We start from the raw sequence: 7,380 nt of genomic DNA, 5'->3' as shown, positions 1-7,380 counted from the left end.
TTTCATAGTAGAATTAAAATGGTTAATACCATGGAAGGTTTTCTCTTTTCAGCGCTACAAATTGTTTTATTCCTCAGTGGATTTCTGTTTCATCTTCATCAGAAACACTTAAAACCAACACTAATATTTATTCCACTCTGTGATTTCCATAATTCTGATATTGATAATCTATCTGTTAATGTTGTTAATGGACACAGACAAAAAGACAAAACACCTTGGTATTCCCAACCTCTTTGAAGAAAAACAGATTGTACATTCAAATTATTCATGAGCATAACATAATTTTAATGTCTCATTTACCATTTGTTTTATATTACAAATCCCAAAAAACTACCAAAGCCAAGCTTTTAATTTAAAAACTAGATCAATAAGATGTCCATTAGAAGTTTATAAAGAAAACAACGCATCCTTATTTCATGATTATAAAGAAAGCAAAGCATCTACAACAATTAGGAATAACCAAAGCATCAGTATTATAGTTGTTTGGGTTTACATACTAGATGAATAACCAACATGATATAAGTAAATGAAATATATTCAGAATACCGAATATTTACAGCCATACACAGACATCAAACTGATTAGATATACAAATCTTCAATTAATACAAAATAATTCCAAATGATAGTATTGCACGTGACTGTTGCAAATCAGGAATCTTGTGAAAAGTTGATCCATGTTTTTTTAATGCATTTCAGTCACAAATTTTACATATTGACAATTGCTTAATAGTTGAATATTATTCGTAAGGTAGCAATGTTCGTGCATTTCGTGGGTCAATTACAAATTTCGATACTCATCGAAGTATTCATTTTCAACAGAATTATAAGGGCGATTTTGGAAAACCCACGAAATAAAATATTCAAGAAATCTTCAATCTACGAAAAATAGTATCCACAAACAAATATGAATCAACAGTAAATGTTTTTTTACTTAATCGCAATGAGCTCAGACACGATGAAATTCAGAGCCCGGTTTACTCCATAGAACTCCAGTTTATCTTCGAAGACCTTAAGTTGTGTGTTGATTCTTTATGCAGTTGGTTTACTATCACATTGACGTATCCTCAACAATATGGCGTTTCAGATTTTAATTCGTTCGTGGTAATTTCATTGCTCATTCCCCAAAATACAAAACGACGTCACGTCATTGGTTGAATTTCAATTGTTTGGGACGCTTTAAGCCAATATCATCATTCTGATTTACGATTTTGAAAATATATTCCAGAATGCATTATATTCTGAAACGGCGAATTCGTAATCATATTTATCAATACTGAAAATATAACATTCATCAATGTGTGTACTTTGACAATTAGCCAACTGATATTAATTTCGTTAGTTTAAAGTATTTATCATATGAAAAACCCTTTTTCTATAAATTTTGCTCTTTCTATATTAATTTTGTCCTCATTTTTCAATAACAGAAGATCATTTTAGTTAAAGAGGTACATTGATTGTGAATACAGGTCAGTTAATATGGCGTCCTTTCTAATAATAAAACACCGATCATAACACACTCTATTGAAGTCGAGTTTTAAATTGTAGAAATTATTTTCTGATCACGCAATGCTACACTTCTTAACAAAAGCGTATCGAAAGAATCACCAATAAGTAATTTTTTGAAAGATAACTTCTTCCTTTTTTATTTAAAAGTCAATTATTTCTTTACATTGATTGATGTTCTTTTAAACAATTCTTGAAATGGTTAGTACCAGATGTAATTATAAGTCAAAACTTTTAGTTAATGATCCTACAGACCATTAACTAAAAGTGTTGACTTATAATTACAAAAAACGTTTCGCTAATTACAATATGAAAGAGAATTTGAATTCATGTGTAATTTCGATCTTTTTTTAATTTCATGTAGTTTAAAAGAACTAGTAATGAAGCACGCATTCACATTAAGTATTGTCAAATTAATTATAAATTCCGTTTCTATTACTTTCTTCCTAATATAAGTATTAATTTTTCTATAGAAATAAATTAACGTTAGATTCATCAGAAAAATATGAAAATGTAATACTCTCCCTCGTCAAAAAAAAATTCAAAAAATACAAAAGTAGCATAGATTGGAAAATATCAAATGAAAAAGTACATATTATCAAATTTAAAATACAATAATTATGACAACAGAAACCAAAGTATCTTCACATTTTTAACTTATTTTCATTAAAATGGTGTTTTATATAAAGCAATTGATTTAAAACTTTGTCGACTAGCGAGTATGTTGCACCCCAGGATTATGTCACCTTAGCTGTACTCAGCAAAACCTTTCGTAATTTTGGATCCTCAATGCTATTAAAATTCGTACTTTATTTAACTTTTTTTCCTATTTATATTCGAGCGTCACTGATGTCTGTGAGAAAATCAACTAAAAGTTATGACTAATAATTGTAATAACTTGTAATTAATTACAAATTGCAAGAGAATTTAAATTCATGTGTAATTTAGATCGTTTTTCAATTTCATGTAATTTAAAAGAACTAGTAATGAAGCATTCAGATTAAATTGGCAAGTTAATCATACATTCCGTTTTTATTACTTTCTTCCTAATGTAAAGTATCGATCTTCTATAAAAGAAACCAACGTTTGATTCATCAGAAAATTATGAAAAATGAAACACTCACCCTCGTTAAAAAGCCATACAAAAACAACATAGATAGAAAAATATCAAATGAAAAAGTACATATTAATTTTCAAATACAATAATTTTGACAACAAATACCAAATTCCTACACATTTTTAATATATTATCATTGGTATAGTGTAAATATACAGCAATCGATTTAATTAAAACTTTGATTTGTCAAATAATAAGTATTGTGTATCCTAAGAATATGACACTTTAGCTATATTCGGCAAAACCTTTGGAATTTTGGATCCGCAATGCTTGAAATACATTCATATACTTAATTTCTCTAATTTGAAGCATCTACTGTAAATTCAGAAATTATTGCATGCATATATTACTGCGATTTTGTGATTTTAGACAAAATGCGATTTAACTTTATGCGATATTGAGAAAAATCCTTTTTAATTCATATAATTAATTTCAAAATGCGAGTTTAAATTATTGCGATAACAACCTTATCGCATTTTTCGCAATAATAAAAACATTGCAAAAACTGATTAAACAGTATATCAATTTCTTCTGTTGATACTAAAGATTGCTCAACATTTTAAACACTAATAACATTATCAGATGAAAGAGAACTCCTTTAAAAAAAATGATAGCTTTTGGATGTTACTCCTTAGGAATATTTAAAGTACGAATATCTACGAATGAAATTAAATGTGAGGTTTAACATCAGTGAGAAAGAAATCTTTTTAAAATGTGAAGTTGTAATACGGTAGAGAATATTGTAGCGAAAACTACAGCTGATTTGAATGACATTAATGAGGAACCTTAGACAACACAACGTGAGAAGAAGCTGTAAAAATAGTTAACAATGGCTTGACTCATCGTATTGGAATGTGATACAAAAACAAATGACATACAGAAAGTTCTCAAAGTGGTAGTGATTTAAATTTCAGCACTATTCGATATTTCGTGGCGATCATTTTTCATTAATGAAGGAAGCCGAAGTACCCTGGGATAACCATCCAGTCATAGTAGAAAAAACTGACAATCTTTCATAATGGAGAGTAGAGTTGGAACGCTATTACGAGTTTTGGGATTCGAACTCACAACCCAAGTGTTGACACTTGGCCACCGGTACCACAAAAATATAAAAATACATGTGCTAGTGTTATGTCAAGACATAAAAACATACTAATAAAAATAATATCAGAAGTTAGGACCATAAATGGACATACATTTCAAGAAGTACTTATGTATTTATGCTGTAACATTAATGTAAAATTAATATTTGTTCCAATAAAAATCATATTAAATGATCTTACAACGGTGTTAAAATAATACTCTTTAAAAATGAGTTCATTCAAATGACCTAAGCATTTATATTGATTGCATTAAGCGTACGAGCTTTATAAACATCTTTACCGTAAAACTGAATTTAACATGAACAGCCAAACTTCAAAACAAAATCTTTGTATATAAAATAATATAGTGAAAGTTATAAGGAATTTCTTGTAATAATACTTAACTAGGGTTACTTATTTTTGTTCTTTGAAATTAAAAACCTTACTACATACATGGTCATAGCGAACGAGTTTGGAAACACGAATAAAGGAGTCAAAAGAATAGTATGTCAATTGATATTTGTCACAATTGTCAAATCCATCTGGTTGCAGTCATTAAAATTATGCAGACAGTTCTAACACAACAACAATAATGACCATTATGACAAATAATGTAAAACATGTAGAAATGAGATGGTGTGGTATGATTACCAATGTTACAACTATCCACCAGAGATTGAATAAAGACGACGTGAGCAACAACATTCCATTTGTCTGTAACTTCCCGATATACTTTTCGTGAGGTCAAATTCAAATGAACTCTTTTACAAAGAAAGAAACACCTTGCTATCATTAATCAAATACATTTGACCCACATATTGTAGTATATAAGAAACAGATTTCGCCACGAAAATCACTAGTAAATGTTTTTATTACTGAAACGGTTATTTTAAACTGAACAAGTCTTAAATGCCTGAAATTACCGCAAGGAAAACTGTCAAGATCTTTTTTTAATTATTCAGTCCGTGTTCAGTATCCCGATCCGAGTAGGAGAAGATCCAGGACAGTTCAGTACTGTCTCAGGTAACTAAAAAAAACGCCTTTGTCTTCGATTCAGTAGCGTCATGAACGTTTTCGTCGAAATCAGTACATCGATAAAGTAGTTGATTGAGATTTTCAGTAGTGTTCAGTGCCAGCTAAATCTATCGTTTTTGACATAGAATAGTTTGTGCAGATTTATATGGCTTGTCTCCCTTCATTCGCGCTTGGATAATAATTTTCAATTCATTGATGAATTTTGATTTTTATCCGTGAAAAATACTTCTACTTTGTTTAATTGTCCAAAATGAAATATGTTTGAAAATTAAATGATATAAATTACAATGAAAATGAAATCTGTGGTCGGAATTGCTAATTTTGTTTATCTTGCTGTAACGTCGGGAGCAGCTATTGAAAATGAACGGAAACTTTTAAGCTGGAAATCCCCGCTCTCAGTAAAAATCGTCTTCTACCATTTTATAACTGTATATATCTTGCTGAGCAATTCACTAACGTCAAATTTATTTTGTTTTTGTAAATATAAAGCTTTTTTCTCTGTGACTATAATACGTAGTTTTTAAGAATAAAGTCCTTTCAATCACTTTTCAATTTATGTTTGTTTAATTTTTATTCGATTACATGATAATAAAAGTCATATGAAACGAGTGACTGGTGACAAATAATGTTTATCCAATTCTTGGACCCATGCATGAATAAATCATCAACATAGTCTTCTGTGCACGATTTCATCGTTTTTTACGCATCCGTATCGTATCATCGTCAAAAAAGTTCTCTCGGTATGCAACGATGTGAAAATATGGCAGCTTATTAATTGTCGTATTTTGAGGCCATAGTTTAACAATTGTCACCTTAGTAAACAGTCAACAAAAAAGCATGGATATAGAGGAAGTGTATAACATATAAAGTAAGATATTAAGTTATTTCAATGACAGATCCATGCGTATTGCATTCACCAGATTTTTACCAGAAAGGCCACGCGGAGTTCACTGCGATACGAAAAACATATCGGCAAATTGTTTACTGTGAGCAAACAATTAAAAAAAGGTAAATTTCTTCTTAAAATGGACAAATTATAGAATTTTCTTGAGATATAAGTATATGTTACATAAGTGTTATGATAAAATCTAGCCATCTAGTATAAAAATATTTGCATCATTTTTTTATTTTAATTTGCATGACTTTACGTATATAAATCTGTTAAAAGTGACCCATTACATCAGCCCCATAATAAATATTGCAAATTAGTCTTAAAAACTCCACCTTGATTTATATTTTGACCCTATATGAATCTTTGCCAAAAAAAATCCTATGACATATATATATATGATAATATATATATAATGTCTAAAAATAGCAACAATCAACATTCAATCTATTTAACCAGTTAATAAACTGATACAATTACTGAATTGAAATTATATAACTGTCTAAGAACATAACATAAACACGCTTATTAATACATTTAAAATTCTTAAAGATTTTAAATAGAAATACGCAATATTTCGCTAAACAAATTAGCTTCATCAGGCGTGTGCATCTCTCAAAGAGAAATCAGATGCATGACAAAATAATATTTTTGTAGCTTGAACTGCACAAAATTTGAGTGAAAGGTTAACATATTCATTGATGTTCTGTAAAAAATATGTTTGTAGCTACAACTACATAAAGTTGGTGTAAATGTTTAACATATTTATTGACGTTCGACTAATTGTATGAATTTCTATCAATTAATTTGTATGATTTCAAAATTATTATTTATATTTGTTTTCAAATCTTTTTTCTTATCTCTCATTGAGTCCAACATGTTCAAGAGTTCGTAACTGGTGCATCCAACATCCCTCTCTCTTTTGTCTTCCTTGTGTATCCCAATTTGGTTTTTCTCGATGATTTGAAATGTGACGTTTTCAAAATCATGCCCTGCTCTTAAAAGATGTCTTGTGATTGGGCAGTTGATATGATAATATATATATGGCGCCCTCGTGGGAAAAATCGTTGACTATTCTTCAGACGTTTTATATATATATAAAGGTCTAAGAATATAATAAAGCTAATTAATTGATACAATAAAAAGTTCTGTTAGGTTTTAAAAAGAAATACGCAATATTTCGCTAGACAAACTAGCTTCATCAGGCGTGTGCATCTCTCAAGGTTAAATCGGATGCATGTGATAAAAACAAAAATTTGCAGCTCAAACTAAACAAAAAATGAGTAAAAGTTTAACATGTTTTTTGTTTTTTTTTATACTTTAGACTTTCAATTTCCTGCTATACTAGATGTTCAATAATTTGAATATTAGGCATGCTTTTGTTATTCTGTTAAACGAAGCATACTTAATAATAACACCACTCATACTGGTGCTAGGGACTGTCCTAAACTTGCAGTGATTTTTTTAAGGCCTCACTATGACTTTGAGACAAACAACAGCAATTTAAACGATGTTCCTTTGCTTTTTGTGTGCTTTTTGTTTGGTCATGGATGGATACCCCACATCCTTTAATTTTCTATTCGAGTATACAAAACAGTGGTTGCGATTTTAATTTGCTTCAACCACATTATGAGGTAACCTCCTCATTGCAATCTTCAATGCACTGGCAGTTTATTTTACCAGTGCAGCGGAACAGTTACAATAACATATTTTGAAGTAAAGTTGCTTTTGATAGTCAGATTTCATGGCAAA

The sequence above is a fragment of the Mytilus trossulus genome, chromosome 9, assembly GCF_036588685.1.
Source record: "Mytilus trossulus isolate FHL-02 chromosome 9, PNRI_Mtr1.1.1.hap1, whole genome shotgun sequence".
Lineage (NCBI taxonomy): Eukaryota > Metazoa > Mollusca > Bivalvia > Mytilida > Mytilidae > Mytilus > Mytilus trossulus.
This window is presented reverse-complemented; position numbering follows the sequence as displayed.